The 16,146-nt window shown below is 46.7% G+C and overlaps 1 long non-coding RNA gene across 2 annotated transcripts; it reads right to left on the bottom strand.

Moving 5' to 3' along the window:
* Positions 1 to 13,487: 13,487 nt before the first annotated feature.
* Positions 13,488 to 15,935, bottom strand: LOC131591193 (uncharacterized). Of its 2 annotated transcripts, XR_009280289.1 has the most exons (3): positions 15,469 to 15,935; positions 14,369 to 14,663; positions 13,488 to 13,553 (listed from the first exon to the last, which is right to left on the bottom strand). It is a non-coding gene; the product is annotated as an uncharacterized LOC131591193 (long non-coding RNA). The 2 variants fall into 2 exon arrangements; XR_009280288.1 differs by lacking the exon at positions 13,488 to 13,553 and having other exon boundaries at positions 14,182 to 14,663.
* Between the last annotated feature and the right edge of the window lie 211 nt (positions 15,936 to 16,146).

Genomic DNA, 16,146 nt, shown 5'->3' with positions numbered 1-16,146 from the left:
TTTCAAATTAAGGAGACCTGAGTCTTCTGTTTTATAACTAAATGCACCACAGTGTTATGACTGGAACACTGGAAAGAGAAGAGCAACTGACAGTAGACAAAGATGTGTGTCATGAATCCACTGGGTTAAGAATAGCCTGAGTGAATTTATTCTTTTTCTTGGAACAATGTGAAATAAACAGGGAGCTGCTTAATAAAAATCCATCATAGATAGCACACTGCAGAAAAGAGCCATTATTAATCTGCATAATGAAACAAGTCAGGTTCTGTTGAACAAGTTTGTATTCCTACTGAAATTGAGCATTCATCTACAACTGTTTCTAGTTATTCCTCACATCAGAGAATGGTAAAGCGCCAGTAAAAATTGAGTGATCTGCAATGAAAAAGACTCATTACAATATGGTACTTTCTTCATTTCCCTGGTTTTGCAGGGCTGTTTGTGCCATGATTTCCCTGGATATATTTATTTCCTCCTTGCTCTTCTTGCCAGTCACAGATCTTTGAAGCTGTTGTTTGTTGATGAGTCAAACAACCTTATTGTGCCAAGGTTGTAGTAAGGAGACACAGTTACAGAGGTGTCTTTTACTTGGTTGAAGTGCCTCAGAAGATTTATTTTTTTATCAAATAGAAGAATGTATTTTTTGCTCCAGGAGCAAAAAATACATGGAGATGTGTCCTCCTTTAAAAGAAGGGATATGTCATTTAGAATCAGGAGGGGGCTCCAGGCAGGGGATGAAGGCTGGATGTTTTGAGGCTCTCATGAAAGATTTGTATCTGAGAGTAGAATTCTTCTGATTTGAAATCTGTCTCAATTTCAGCTCAGTGATCCCATTCTTGAGTAATACAGTAATTTCCTGAAATAAATATGATATTGCTCTTCAGGTGCTCTCTTTGTTGCTGTGCCACTGAAAGAAGCTGACAGTCCCTACATGCCACAGATATGGGGTAAAGGAACTCCTGCGTGATCTTCCAGTTCCTTTTGATCTTGTAGGAAGAAGGTGGCATGTTTAAACTGTACTGCTGCTCTGGTGGCCCTTGGCTTTCGGGGTCTGCTTCAGCAGCTTGGAGTGGTTCAGTGCTGCCCACCTCAGCCTAAACCAAAGATGTGTGTCTACGTATGGGCAATACTAACTTTAAGAAATTTCTTGCTGTGGTAAAATACTGAGACTGAGTATAGCACTCTTTGAATGCAGTCTGTGCAAGAACAATTTAAAATAAATTGTTCTTTCTGTCGTCAAAGAAAATTGTACAAAAACTGGCACATGTCACAATATTTTCATAAGTTACCGGCTCCTGTGAAAACTTTTGAATCAGTACTAACAACTGACTTTTAGAAGACACGATGAAATCCTACTAGGATCCTGGTGGGGGAGGGATCTTACAAGAAAGCATTTCATAGTTAAAAATATAAAGTGTGTAGTAAAATTAGCTCGTCCTGCAGCAATCTCCATTACAATTAGGTGTCATTAATAATGCAGTGTTGAAAAAGTTTGCATAAGAAATCCAGAGCATTAATCTTTTATTGTCACTAATACGCTTTGATTTCAGTTCACGTTTTCTGACTCGAGCAAGGGAAAAGCAGTTGTTAACAGTGTTTTTTCCATATGAGTAGAGAAGTATTAATCACTTTCTCAGGAAAACCCCCAGGGGAACTAGCACACGGGTAAGGCTTACTTTCAGGCTTCTTTCTCATTCAGGTTTGTTCTGATTAGCCTTATGTGGGCCTTTTCCTTAAAAGTCAGCGCGTGAAATCTTGTCCTGCCAAAGCCCGAGGCACAAATTCCTCGGTTGTATTTGGAATGAAATTCTGACCCTATTAATAATCAAAGGTTTGACAAATGCCAACGTGCTGAATGAGCTCTGAACACAAAAGCTCATTCCTTATAACCAGTTTCTAACAGCTAATCACTGGAGTCCTTTGCAGTAGCTGGAGGCCACCCAGCCCCAGAAAATGTTCACCTGTGTAACTTGATCAAAAGTAGTCACGTGGACTTTGGTGATGACTCACAGTGGCTGCTGGAGTTTGATACAGAAGAGGAATCTGTCAAATAAAAATCAGAGCAGAAGGTAATATTTTTGTGTTTGAGTAGAGCTAAGGCAGGAAGATTTGTGTGCTCTGCTGTTGGATGTGCATAAGCTGGAGCCTGTCTATGGAAAGCACCAGCAGAAACCAGAATCTTTGTGAAACTGTAGAAACTGAGTAATAGGTGTGATCCCCACAAAACCTTGACTTAAAAAACCGACACAAGACTTGTTGGAGGTCAGTAGGTGTGAGCTGGTGGCAGAAGTAGTTTGATAGTATTGTTGTTTTATGATTCTTCATGGATACTTCAAGTGTTTCTTTTTGCTGTGAATCTTGCATTAAGATGACTTTGAAATAATCTATCTCTGTAACTACCTCTTCTGATCACCAATGAAGGCATTAGTCTTATGTCCTATAGTAATTTCAATGAAGTTAGGATTCCGTAGCTATTTAACTGGAAAAGGAGTTAGTAATGCATTGTTTATGGAATTCTACTGCACCCATAAAAAAGGCTATTTCTTTGAAAGATAAAAATTCTATTGCTTTGAGTGGCCATTGAAACGAGAATCTCTTTTCACTGCAGTGGTAACTACAATTTATAGTCATTAAGTCTCCAAAGAATCTTTTATTACCTCCTCTCTTTATTTTTTTAAGCTGACATTCTGTAGAAATCAGTAACATTCTGAGGTTTTGTGGGAGTGTAAAGCTATTCTAGCAAGTATTTGATTAAGGTAACGTAGTAATAATTTGTCAATTTTTTGCCTTAACAGTATTATCGGGTCAATATCTTTATTGTCTAAATAGAACAAGAAGCACATACTTGGGGAAAAGTGTTTGTGACTAGACTTCAGGTTTCGATTGTCAGACCTCCAACTGCCCTCCTTATAATTGTTTCAGATATCACAGCAAATAGAATCAAACACATGTTAAGCTCACTAGTAGTAGCTAAGCAAGGTGTTCCTTCCATATTTACCAAAAAGATTTGGAAAGCTATAAAGCAGTGGGGAAAGAGCAGGTTTTTTAACTCCTTATTTTTAAACTGCCCCCAAAATAATTCTACAAGCAGGACGCACGCTGTTCGTGACTATCAGTGGAAATGGGAACACCAAAACAAAACTTGAACCCTTTGTAATAGGTCCTGATCCAGATCTAACAGAACAGATGTAAAATATGTTTGCAGGTAGAAAGCTCATGTGAGAGCTTAGAAATGCAAATACTATCAGCAGAAGAAGGGAGAGTGTGTGGCAAATTAAATGATAGATAAAAGGTGGTGAAACAAATGACAAAAGCAATAAGAAAGTTAACTCATGTACCAGTCCAAACATGGAAAGAATGAGAATAAGACGTGTTTTCATGGTTACCTAGTAAACTATGGGTTTAACAAATGCTTTTCTTGTGCTGTAGCAACTCTAATCTTTTTAGCATGAATGATCCCTTGCTTAGTACAAGTTATTCAACATGTGATGAAAAGGATGCCGGTAGTAGCCATCCCTACTAATCCAGGAATAGCTACAAAAGGACAGAAATTGCTGTCACTGGAAATAACTGCAAAACAAAAAAAACCAAAAACCCAGAAACAGTAAATTAAGTCAATGAGTCAATAATAACTACAGCTTATAAAGACAATTATTAAAAAAATAAAAAAGATTGAGAGGAATGACGGATTTGTCTTCACAAACAAGCTGTGTGTCTGCTGGTTGATAAAACTAGCACTGAGAGATAAAAGAAACAATGGGAAAGATTCCAGTGATTGATGAATGGAAAAAAGATATTTGCCTTTACAAACAAACTGTAGGTTTGCTGATAAATGAAATTGGATATTGAAAGATGAAAGAAACAATGGGGAAATACCATCAATCTCTAAGAATTGGAAATTAAGAGGGTTATACATTAGAGGGGAATTTCGGTATCAGGCACTCTGGAAAGCTTGTGCCTGTCAAGTACCTCAGCCACTGGGGAAAGAGAGAGGGAGATGTGGCTGGGAAATTCGGATAAACAGGAGGCTGCGCCCTCCAAAAATTGGAGAGACCCCAGGGGAATGCCCCATGGCCTCTCCCTTTATTGGAATAAAGTAAAATGACTCCTCTGTCTCCTTTTTGGACATAAACCTCTGATGTTTGTGGATTAATTTTCCTGGCACCATCAAGTCCCGGCAAGCAGGGGATGGCTCTGGGCAGGGTTCCTTTCCAGGAGAGAGCCCTTAAGCGCCTCTGCCTTTCAAGGGCAATCTCGTCTCTGCTCTTTCCCCTGCCCACCTTGCTTTGCCTCTGCCCGCTGCTCCTGGGGCTGCTCTTGGCCAGCAGCTTCAGTGAGAGCCAGCACTGGCTGCAGCCCCAGCGGGCTCCCCAGGACAAGACCCAGCAATTAAGAGGCCAATGAAAGGCCTGGGCAGCAGCAGAACTCTCGGCAGGGTTATTTGGACAACCAAGGACTATCCACAGGTGCATAGCAGCCTCACTGGAAATGTCTCCTGACTATGACCAACCTTTCAAGAAGCTGTTTGAGGCAAAACACTCACCGTTTTCTCTTCCAGCAATACCAAATTCCAGCATAGCACTCTTCTCATGCTTTCCCAGATATTGTGAGCATGTCTTGTGGTGCCAGCTGCATCTGTGGGAGCAATGGGCAGCGTGAGCCCGTGCTGTGCTCCACTGCTGAGCTGGCAGCACGCTGGATATGGCCAGGGCATTCTCTGTTTCCCCCAGAGCAGGGGCCTGCAGGCACCTTGCCACACCTTGGCACAGGGTGTGACACCCAATAAAACCCAGAAGGCCGGGAGCAGAGCCCAGGGGCAGCGCAGCTGCTTGGGCAGTGGCTCCTTCCAGGGACACGGGCCAAAGCCATCCCTGAGCAGCCACTGCCACCCCTGACCCTCCCTGCCCCATGACAGCTCCCCCAGCCCAAGGAGAAAAAAAACCTGTCAAAAAGTCTACAGCCAGGGAACAGATTGTCCCAGGAATTGTGTGCTGCTGGTTTTTTTCTGCTATTGCTCCCAGAAATATCCGTCAGTCTGCTCTAAATGCCCAAACATGGTCTGACAAGCCTATTTGCTTTTCAGTTAGAAATTTTCAGAAATTTTGCAATCAATCCAGCAATAAGTTCCAGGTTACCTCTGTGAATTGCACACTACAGTTTCCTTTGTTTATTCCCACTACCTGGAGGGTCCTGTATATGATCTTGAGGATCTGATTGTTTTCAATGATTTTTTTTTTTTATTGCGATAGATGAAAGAGCTTTATTGTTTTTTTGCTTTTGTAGGTCTGTTTTTTCTCTTAGTATGTTTGTTTTCTTATAAATCCACATGTAAACTTATGTTTATTTAGGTTTTTTCATTCCCCAAGCAATTATTTTGACAATCACTTGTTCACTTCTTAGTTAATTTTCCAGATATAAAAAGAAATTGACTGTTTTCATAAGAATAAAAAGATCTCAGAAAGCTGTATTTTTAATTTTGTTGACATGCTCTCTCCCCGCTCCCAGCTTTTACTATGATACTTTTGGAAACATCCCTGAGGATAAGCAGAGTTATTTGCGAAATGCTCGGCTTAACCTGGGAAATGGATTCTTATTTTTGGTGCTCTAAACCTACATTGCTTCAAGCTTCACAGCAACAGTCCTGATTTGTTGCTCACTGCATGGATGCCTGTGTGAATTGAAACTATGTTTGTGAGGCAGCTGAAGAGCTCAGACTTCAGGGATTAAAATTCCTGGGAGGAAGAGGATGAAGAAAGGAGAAAATCCTGTTTCAAAGGCTGTTTTTTCATTTCTAGTATGCCAGAAGTAGGGTAGGCTACACCTGTCTTCAAATGTCATTGAATTAGAGAAAAACTCTCGCCAGGGCGAATTACGCAACACTTTGCCTCACAATCCATCAGCCTTAATTAAAGTGAGAGGCAAGTCTTAATTACAATCCCATTAGAGCAAATCAACATTGTGTGAATGGCAAGAAGAATTTGCTTGTCAACAGATGAATATGTCCCACTCAAGAATGAACAAAATCTGCCTTTGCTGGGAAGAAAGTAGACATGGAGCAATGCAGTATTTGGGTTTTAGCCAGTGATGAATGGGGCAAGAAGCTGTAACAACTCACCTGTTTAGCAGAACACAAGTACTGATTGAGCCAATAGTGCACCCACATTGAAGGGATTTTCAGGACATTCCTTTATTTCTTTACAAGGAATGGGCAGCAAAATGCTGGCATTTATCTGAACTGGAAGCCATGTTCCTCTCCTGTTTCTCCTTGAGCACACTGTTCTTGCAGACTTCACTGTTCAGCCCATCAATCCTCTCTTGACCAACAGCTAAATGGTACAACTACCAAAACACAGGTGCCAGCATCATCACCCCAGCATTATTCCAGCACTGCTTTGATGGTGCACAGGAGCACAGAATGGCTTGGCTTGGAAGGGACATTTAAAGGCCATCTAGTCCAGTGCCCTGCAGTGAGCAGGGACACCTTTAGATCAGGTTGCTCAGAGCAGGAGCTTGAATGTCAGCAGGGATGGATGCCCACCTCTCTGGGCAACCTGTGCCAGGGTTTCAAAACCCACAGTGTAAAAAATGTCTTTCTTATGTCTAGTCTGAATCTGCCATCTTCTGGATTGAAAACATTCCCCTTCAGTCTTGTCACAACAGGCCCTACTAAAAATTCTGTCTTGTCTTTTTTACAAGCCCCCTTAAAGTACTGAAAGGTAGCAATCGGGTCTCCGTGAAGCCTTCTCCCTTCTGGGCTGAACACCCCCAGCTATCCCAGCCTGTCTCCAAAGCAGAGGGGCTCTGAGCAGCCCTCAGAGCATTTTGTCCCTCCTCTGGACCAGCTCCAACAGGACCACGTCCTTCCTGTGCTGGGCACCCAGAGGTGGATGCAGTACTCCAGGTGGGCTCGCAGCAGAGCAGAGGGGTGGTGGAATCACCTCCTTCAAGCTGCTGGGCACCCTCCTTTGGAGGCACATGGCTGGCTCATGTCCAGCCTCTCACCTTGCAGCAGCCACAAGTCCTTCTCGGCAGGGCTGCTCTCCATCCCTTCGTCCCCCAGCCTGTGAGATCAGCTGGTCTGGGACCCTGTCATAGCCCTTGGACAGAGCTGCTGGGCAGGATGAGCTCCCTAGTGAAGAAGGCAGATCCCACTCCCCACACAATTCCACCCTGGCCATGAGGTCACAGCAGCCTGTGGGGTGACAGCAGGCTGAGGTGACAGCAGGCTCTGAGGTCACAGAGGTCCCAGAGCCCCGTGGTTGCACAGCCCCACGAGGACCGAGCAGTCAGTCCTTGACCACGGCTGTTGCGGCAGCAGCGGCGGCGGCAGCAGCGGTGCTGACATTGGGACAGCGGTGTCAGGACAGTGGTGGCAGCAAGAGCTGCAGGACTGGCAGTGGGCAAGGCACCATGGCCTTTGCTCTGCGCCTCCTCCTCCTGCTCCTCCTGGCAGTGGCCCTGCCTGACAGGGCTGCCCAGGCTGCTCCGTGGCGAGCAGGGCGAGCAGGTGAGCCAGCGGCCTCGGTCCCCATTCCCGGGACAGCGCTCCCTTCTCCCTGGGAAGCACTGGGGATGGTTTTCCCCAGGGCTTTAGGAAGGGTTTCCTCTATGGGAGGGAGAGTGGTCTCAGGGGCCCTGGGCTGGTCCTGCTGCCCCTCCATGATTGCACAGATGTTGCACAGGGCCTGCAAAGAGGGTGGAGAGTGACCAGAGCCAGCCCAGAGCTCTCCAGGCCACTCTGCAGCTTTGGCCATCTCCATTGACATCTGGCTCCCACAGCCTTAACCAAACCCCTTGCAGTGCCCAGTTCCATAAGGCAGAAGGAGGTCCCAGCACACCATGGAATGGTTCTGATCTGTGCTCCCTTCCAGATGAGGGTGGTAGGAAGGCTTCTCCAGCAGCTTGGCTTCATGAAGATATTCAGCCTCTGGAGCCCCATGCAGGTATGTTCTCACTTTCCCAACAAGGAATAATCATTGACAACATGGCAGGAACCAAGTGACAGAAGCTTCTGTGGCTGTTGAGTTACAGGTGTGTCTGCAGCGAGGATGATTCAAGTTCCTTTTCTGGTTCCTGCAGGCAAGCCCAGCTCCCATCACAGGGGTGAGTGGTGTGTCCCTGCTGATCCCACAGGCTGAGCCCTGGTTCTGTGGGATCCATTCATCTGAAATGGAAATACTTTCTGTTAAGGTCCTCCTAGAGAGAGGAAGAAACCTACAGAGGATAGTAAGTCCCTGGAGACATCCAAACACATGGATAAGATGTTGAGTGAACTGGAGAGACGCCGTAGTGAGTTCATGTCCCTCAGCCTTTTCCTAAGACTCAGCAGCCAGGGGCTTTCTCTGCACATCTGGACACGCCGTGCCCAACACAGCAGGAAGGGATCCATGTCAGCCTCGCTGCCCCACTGCTGCTTTCATGGCCTGCAGGGCTGTTTCCCAGCCTGGCCTGGCTGCAGCTTCTCCCCAGCCTCTGCAGGAAGGCATTTGGCATCAGCTGACAGGGAGCCCAAACGGCACCATGGGCCATGCACACCCAGAGCTCCATTGCAATTTCCCAGTCCTGGGCTAGCTCAGGTGTAGGGGCTGTTTGGAGGAGGGAGGGCCCTGGCCAGCCCCAATAACCTGGCCTTTCTCCTGATCCTTATCATGACTTTGACAAGTATCACCTCTTGAACATGCCATCTCCCCAGTGGGGAATTGTTTCATCTGATCCTCCTGTCTCTTTTCCTTTCTCCAGAGATGAACCCAAAGGCAGTGTTGAAGGCGGCGTTTCCCAGAGGAAGCAGTGGCTCATGGACAGCCTCTGCTGCAGGAAGGGAGGCCATGCCAGGCACAGTCCCAGTCCCAGGAGGTAATTGCTGTGCCTCTGGGCCTGAGCCCTGCTGAGGCTTGAGCTGCCATCTCTGCTGCTTGGCAGTGCCTGCCCTTCAGGGATGTTGCACAGAGCATGGAAAGGGTTTTGAGAGTGACCAGAGCCAGCCCAGAGCTCTCCAGGCCCCTCTGCAGCTTTGGCCATGTCCGTTGACATCTGGCTCCCCCAGCCTTACCTGACCCCCTTGCAGCGCCCAGTTCCCTAAAACAGAAGGGGGTCCCAGCGCATCATGGACACGGTTCTGATCTGTACTTTGTTCCAGACTGGGATCGTAACTTGCATTATCTGGATGCCCTCTTAGACAACGGCTCGAAACGCTTGGAGAATGCTGGAGGCAAGTTCTCAATGTGCCTTTCCTGAGAGAATAATCGGTGTCAGAGTGGCAAGAGCTCCCTCGTGTACCATATCTCTTAACATAATCTCAGGCTTGATGGATTCTGGAAAAGTTGCCCTGCTCTCTTCTGGAGCCCTGAGTGATCCCACAGCATCGCTGTCAGTGGGAGGAAGGAGCATTTAGCTGTCAATCCTCTTCCTGTGTGCAATGCCAGTGTCTCCTTCCGTGTGCTCTGTGCAGCCATGGAGAAGAACAGAGAGGGAAGGGGCAGGGCCCAAGGCTGTGCCCCGGGGCTGTGCCTTGCGTGGTTCCTTTGCCAGCCCCAGGGAGCCTGAGCTGCTCCTGCTGCCACTGCCAAGCCCTTGCCCTGCCTGGGGCTCAGTTCAGAGCTGATGGCAGTTCCAGGGTGTCCTTTCTCCCCTGACTGCCATTCAAGAAGCTTCTTCTATCCCGGTGTGGGGCAACTACAGGCACATGGTCTCCCTGCTCCTGGGTGGAAAGCAGAGATGAGGAAGTGCCTTGGAGGGCAGCAATCAGCCAGGTGCCCTCACTGTCACTCCAGCCTGAAAGAGAATCTTGAGCACTGTCCAGGACCTGTTCTGTCCTGCCTTTCCTTGCAGCTGAACCTATTGATGAAGGTGATCCAGCTTCCCAACCCATGTCCAGGACTCAGCCCTTTGGAGATCGTGAGGGTAGGTCAAGGCCTTTCCCCCTGGGAAAGCTGCCAGCTCAGAACCTTAAAGCTTTTCCAGCTGGCAGAGATGACAGAAGCTTCTGTGGCTGTTGAGTTACAGGTGTGTCTGCAGGGAGGACTTTCCCAGCTCCTGGGTAGGTAACTGCACACAAGCCCAGCTCCCATCACAGGGGTGAGTGGTGTGTCCCTGCTGACCCCACAGGCTGAGCATTGCTTTTCTGGGATCCATTCCTGGGAAATGGATCTACTTGCTGTCATGGTCCTCTGAGGAGGAGGAACAAAGCTACAGGAGTTATGAAACCCCATGAGCCATCCAAACTCATGAGTCAAATTCTGAAGGAAAAGTTGCAGGGAGCACAAAGTGGGTCCATGTCCCTCAGCCTTCTCCCGAGACTCAGCAGCTGGAGACTTTCTCTGCACATCTGGACACGCCGTGCCCACCACAGCGGGAAGGGATCCATGGCAGCCTCACTGCCCTGCTGCTGCTTTCACACACTGCAGGGCTGTTTCCCAGCCTGGCCTGGCTGCAGCTTCTCCCCAGCCTCTGCAGGAAGGCATTTGGCATCAGCTGACAGGGTTCCCAAACTGCACCACTGGCCATGCCCACCCTGAGATCTTCTGCACTTTCCCAGTCTCAGGGTGGGCCAGAAATGCTGTTTGTTTGGAGAAAAGAGGGCTTTGGCCAATGCCAAATGTTTATATGATTTCCTTTGATAAGCATTGCCTCCTGAAGACGCCACCTCCCCAATGGGGAAAGGTTCCATCTGATTTAGGTGTACAATTTCTTTTTTTTCAGAGAAGGACCAAAGAGCTGTGCTGAAGGTGGCATTTCCCAGAGGAAGCAGTGGCTCATGGGCAGCCTCTGCTGCAGGAAGGGAGGCCATGCCAGGCACAGTCCCAGTCCCAGGAGGTAATTGCTGTGCCTCTGGGCCTGAGCCCTGCTGAGGCTTGAGCTGCCATCTCTGCTGCTTGGCAGTGTGGACACAGCCCAGACAAGACCGGCACAGCCCTGGGGAGTTATCCTCAGCAGGCTCAGGGTACTCACCTACTGAGCAGTCCTGCTGGGGTGCCTCCATGGGAGACAGGTCCCAAATCCTGGCAGCAGCTGCAAAGGGGTGCCCATGGTGGGAAATAGGCAGTGAGGGAGGGCAAGGCTCCACTGTGAGCTGAAAGAGCCTGGCTCTGTCCCTGTGGGATGGGAGAGCTGTCCCAGCAGAACGTGGGCAGGAGGGAGGGAGGGCCTGAGGGACAGTTGTGGCACTGCCTGCTGTAGCTCTTCCCCATTGCTTTTACAATTCTTTCAGCTGTGGCAGAGAGAGGGCCCCAGTGGGGCCTGGGCTGCTCCAGCAGCCTCTCCCAGGGATGTTGCTCAGGGCCTGCAAAGAGGGTGGAGAGTGACCAGGAGCCAGCCCAGAGCCCCCAGGCCCCTGTGCAGCTGTGGCCATGTCCACTGACATCTGGCACCCACAGCCTTAGCGCGACTCCCTTGCACTGCCCCGTTCCCTAAGGTAGAAGGGGATCTCAGCACACCATGGAAACAGTTCTGATCTGTGCTGCCTTCTAGATTTGGAACACAAACTTAATTATTTGGAAGTGCTACTGAATGATACTTTGAATATCTTGGAGAATGCTGGAGGCAAGTTCTTCTATTCCCTTTACTGACAGAACAAGCAATGACAAGGTGGCAAGAGCTCACTCATGTGCCATATCTCTTAACATAATCTCAGGCTTGATGGGTTCTGGAAACCTTGCCCTGCTCCCTTCTAGAGCCCTGAGGGATCCCACAGGTCACTGCCAGTGGGAGGAAGGAGCATTTAGCTGTCAGTCTCTTCCCATGTGCAATATCAGTGTCTCCTTCCCTGTGTGCTCTGTGCAGCCACAGAGAAGGTCAGAGATGGAAGGGGCCAGGCCCAGGGTGTCTTATTACTGGACTTTTTAGATTTGGGTTCTTTTTCCCTTTGAACTGAAGATTGATGAGAGGGAGGCTGGTTTTTTCTCTCGTTCGGTCTCAGTTGTTTATTTTTTCTTATCAGCATTACAAGGTACAAGGAGCTATGTGCACTATGATAGAAAAGAGGTAAAATGGCTAACAAAGATCTTCTTCAAGGTCTTTTATATGTCCATTTACCCAATTAACAGATGCCAACTAAATTATTTTTCTTAGTGACCCAATGACCCAACACCTGTGTGCTGCACTCTGACATTTTCTACCCAATCACCTACTACTACTCAAACACCCCTAGGAGAAGAACATGAAGAAGAAAGAAGAAGGACAAGAGACGACACACTAAATCCTCCATCTTGTCTCCTGTTCTCTAAACTACTTTTTCACCCAGTGATTTAAGAAACTTTCTAATCTACACATTTACACTTTTCCTATCTAACTTTAACATTTGTTTTCATGTGTCACCATGAAAACATGCACATGAATTTCATATTATATGAAATTCAGTGTTTCCTTGAATCCTAGAACTAAATATTAAAAACAAGGGCACACAGTCTGTATCTCAGACTCCAACATGACGGTGAGAGCATCTCATAGGGTCTGGGGGAGCACCAGGATGCACTTGGACCTGGAGCATTGCTCAGAGGAGGTGGTGATGGACAAAGCTTTTTGCCAGGAAACAGCACCTGAACAGGTGAGCCAGTGTGGATTTGCAGGGCTGATCTTTCTCCTTTTCCCTTTTGATTCCATCTTGGCAGTCCCTCCCCGGTGCCCTCAATCTGTCACAAGAATTCCAAAAAAAAAAAAAGGCTGAGCAAACAGTGAAAATAAGGGGTACAGGTACGGTAGAATACAGTTGTACCCCACCCCCAACCCTAAACAGCAGCCCTAACAGCGCTCCCATTTCCCTGAGGCAGCTGCAGGCAGGAATCCTAAAGCAGCAGAGTGCCAGAACCCCGAGAGGTGCAGGCAGTACACCGCGTTCTAGGGCCAGTTGAGAAGAGATAGTGGCCACGTAGGTCCCACTTGTGTGGGATAACCAGGGGTTTCCAGCCCCGGCCCACCCCGGGCTCCCCGTTCATCCGCAACTGGGGAGGCTCCCAAACCTCATCAAGGCGGCGGTTCGTTCGGATCCACAGCAATACCGCTTGAAGAGTTTCGCTCCGCAAGCCTCAGCATCCCAGCGGGGCTGAAGCATGCAGGCGAAGGACCCAGCCATTGTCAGGAGACCGCGAGTGTTGGGTTTTCACAGATGTGCTGCTAAGATCTCGCACTGATATTTGGTTTTCTTTATTGTACCTGTCCAAGAGATAACAGCCTGCCAGAAACGTGCCAGACGGTGAGGCGGCCTTCCTTTGTGCCCCACGTGGCTTCTCGTCCCCAGGCATATGAGAGCTAAGTTGAAGTCCAAGACCTACAGAGGGGCATGAAAGCGGTGTGCTAAGTCAGCACTCGTGGCCAAGGATTTTTGAGTCAGCTTTGGAGATGTGGAGGTCCAAGCTGTGTCCCCTTAGGCCACCTCAAGGGAAAGCCTCACTTTGGCTCACAGTGCTGAGGTGTGCAGGACAGAGCAATCCCGGGGTGTGTCGCGTCACTTTTCTACCGTGCCTTCTGTGCCTTTCGTACCTCTCGTGTCGTACCTGCCTCGCCTTATCCCTTCCAGGGGTTTATCAGAAACCCCGGTGTCTCTCTTAACATCTCTGATCTCTCTGAGAAGAACATGAAGAAGAAAGAAAAAGGGACACGAGACAACACCCTAAGTCCTCCATCTTGTCTCCTGTTCTCTAAACTTTTTCACACAGTGATTTAAAAACCTTTCTAATCTATACCCTTACACTTTTAGCTTTTTCTAACTTTAACATTTGTTTTCATTTATCACCATGAAAACATGCTCATGAATTTCATATTATATGAAATTCAATGTTTTTCTGGATCTTATAACTAAGTATCAGAAACAAGGGTACGCACTCTGTATTCCAGACTCCAACATTTGCCCCACTCCTTAAAAAAAGAAAAAAAAAAAAAATCAACCCAAAGCTTTTCTTGGATTAATTTTCACTCAGGGTTATTTTTCCTTCTCTCAAGCCCTATGCCCCAACAAGAGAACTGCTGCTCTGTTCTACAGAGCGCTCTGCCTCCAGTTTTGAACATCAGTTAACTAACCACTCAAAGCTAGAGAAATAGATCTAGGTTGCTAACTTAACCGGTAGCTTAATTTGTCTAATTGCTTTAAAGTTTCTGCTGAAACTACTTGAATTGAAAGCTGAGTTGTTATAAATATCTATCTGAAATTTCATGAGTCAAACTCTTCACAATCAAGTGTGACTAAGATTGATATAAGGTTACACTAAGATGTTGCCTCTTTATATAGAACATGCTAAATAAAAAGAAAAATTGAATATTATACAAAAATCTATTTTCACTGAGATAAGGTACACTTTCTTTTGAGTTAACTAAAAGAAGCGATGCAGGTGAAATTGCATCACAAAGCGATCAACAAAATGATACAGCTCAAGGGTGATACCTGATTCACCTTCATCTTCAAGGACTTTATCTCTCATGCAGGATTCTGAATCTTGACACAGTTCACACCACGCTTTAACAAATGAGGCTTTACAATATCGATTTTCCTACTCTTTCACACGAAACCCAAAGTTCATCGCTCTCGCGCGCGGGATCAAAGGCGTTCGGCCGTCAACTGCGGTCTCGATACGGTTCACATCGGTGTGCTCGCTCTTCTGCTCTTTGGGCCGTCTGCTCGTCTCTGCAGCTGATGAGTTTCCATGGTTCTTCGCTAGGAAGTTACTTCTGCTTTGAACCTGTGAATACACAAAGATACACTTTACTCCAAATTACTAATTGAAATTAATTTTTAATCTTCTCGCTTCTGAACCTTTGACAGGAACCAAAGAATTCTCTCTCAACTTTGCTTGAGTACTGTTAGAAGAATACCTGATAATTGATGGAACTGGCTTTGTGAAAGACTCGTTTAAAAAGGACCGTTCAAGAATTATTCGCAATAGATATACAATCTTGGCATTTTTTCCAAAATCTAAAATACATACATAGTGTTTCCATGCTTCTGAACTGCAGCCTGTTTCCTCCCCCTCTCTTGTAAACAAAGGTCAAATATCCACTGTCTTGTTCTGACAGTGAAAAACCATCAAAGTAAAACACATGCATATGTATACATATAGGAAATAATACTTTTACAGCAATCAAAAACTGATTAAGACGGTGCATAATTAATATTATGCGATATTAAACTTATCTATATAATATGTAATATGAATTACTGAATGTACTAAATATATACTCTCATCCCAGAGTCTGCCACTGCTGATAAATCAACGGAAGATTGGAAAATCATGTCCGGATAACAATTTTCCAAGCCCACGGTAAAAATCCAGCTGCTATATTAATTCACTAATTGCCAAGTCAAATTGACCCGAGTATTGTTTTGATCCAGAAAACTTCTGGCTTTGTCAATTCTCTATCCAGGTAAAGTCAAGGCCTGGCCCAGCGCGTCAGGTGCAGACAACGAGGCGTTCAGGGAACTAGCGGCGAGCCCTTTCCGCCCCTACCCTCTCACCCAGGGGCAACAGCACCGGGTATCGGACAAACCTCTGTCAAGCAGCAGCAGCCGAGCAGATGAACCGGTGCATGGATTTGCAGGGGGGAACTGGATTTGCAGGGGGGATCTTTCTCCTTTTTTCCTTTTGATTTCATCCTCCTAGTCCCTCCAAAGCGTACCTAGAAAAAATGGGGATGATGAGGACGAAAGTAGTTGAAACTGAGGGAAGCAACTCTGTTGGGGAGGGTGAAACAGGGAAACCTTATGAATGTGATTGTTTGTCAGAAGATTCTGAAAATATGAAGGCTAGAATCAAAGTAGAAATGAAAGCCTGCTCTGAGTCCTAGGATACTGAGTGCCGGTTAACCAAAGAACAATAGCCTAGCCAGTTGAACGAGAATCCCTGCTGACAAAACAATGTCCTTCTGCTGATCGAGAAGTCCAAAGGTAAAGAAGCAAGGAAAGAACTTGTAAAGCTTTGTAGAGTCTAAAGCGCAGCACTGTATGTTAATATAGGGAAGCGCATAGGCTGTATGTAAACTCTTTAGTGGCCTTGTCTCATGGTGATCGGTTACTAAGAATTAGAATATTCACGATAGAAAAAGATATATTGGATTGTAACAAGAACTTCGCTCTCAACTCTTACCCCTCTCTCAGCTCCCCTCTCCCCCGCTCTTACCTCAGAACCCCGCTCCCTCACCTCCTTCCCATCTAGCCCTCTCCCCCAC

This window comes from Poecile atricapillus, chromosome 38 (assembly GCF_030490865.1).
Source record: "Poecile atricapillus isolate bPoeAtr1 chromosome 38, bPoeAtr1.hap1, whole genome shotgun sequence".
Classification (NCBI taxonomy): Eukaryota; Metazoa; Chordata; class Aves; order Passeriformes; family Paridae; genus Poecile; species Poecile atricapillus.
This window is presented reverse-complemented; position numbering and strand designations above follow the sequence as displayed.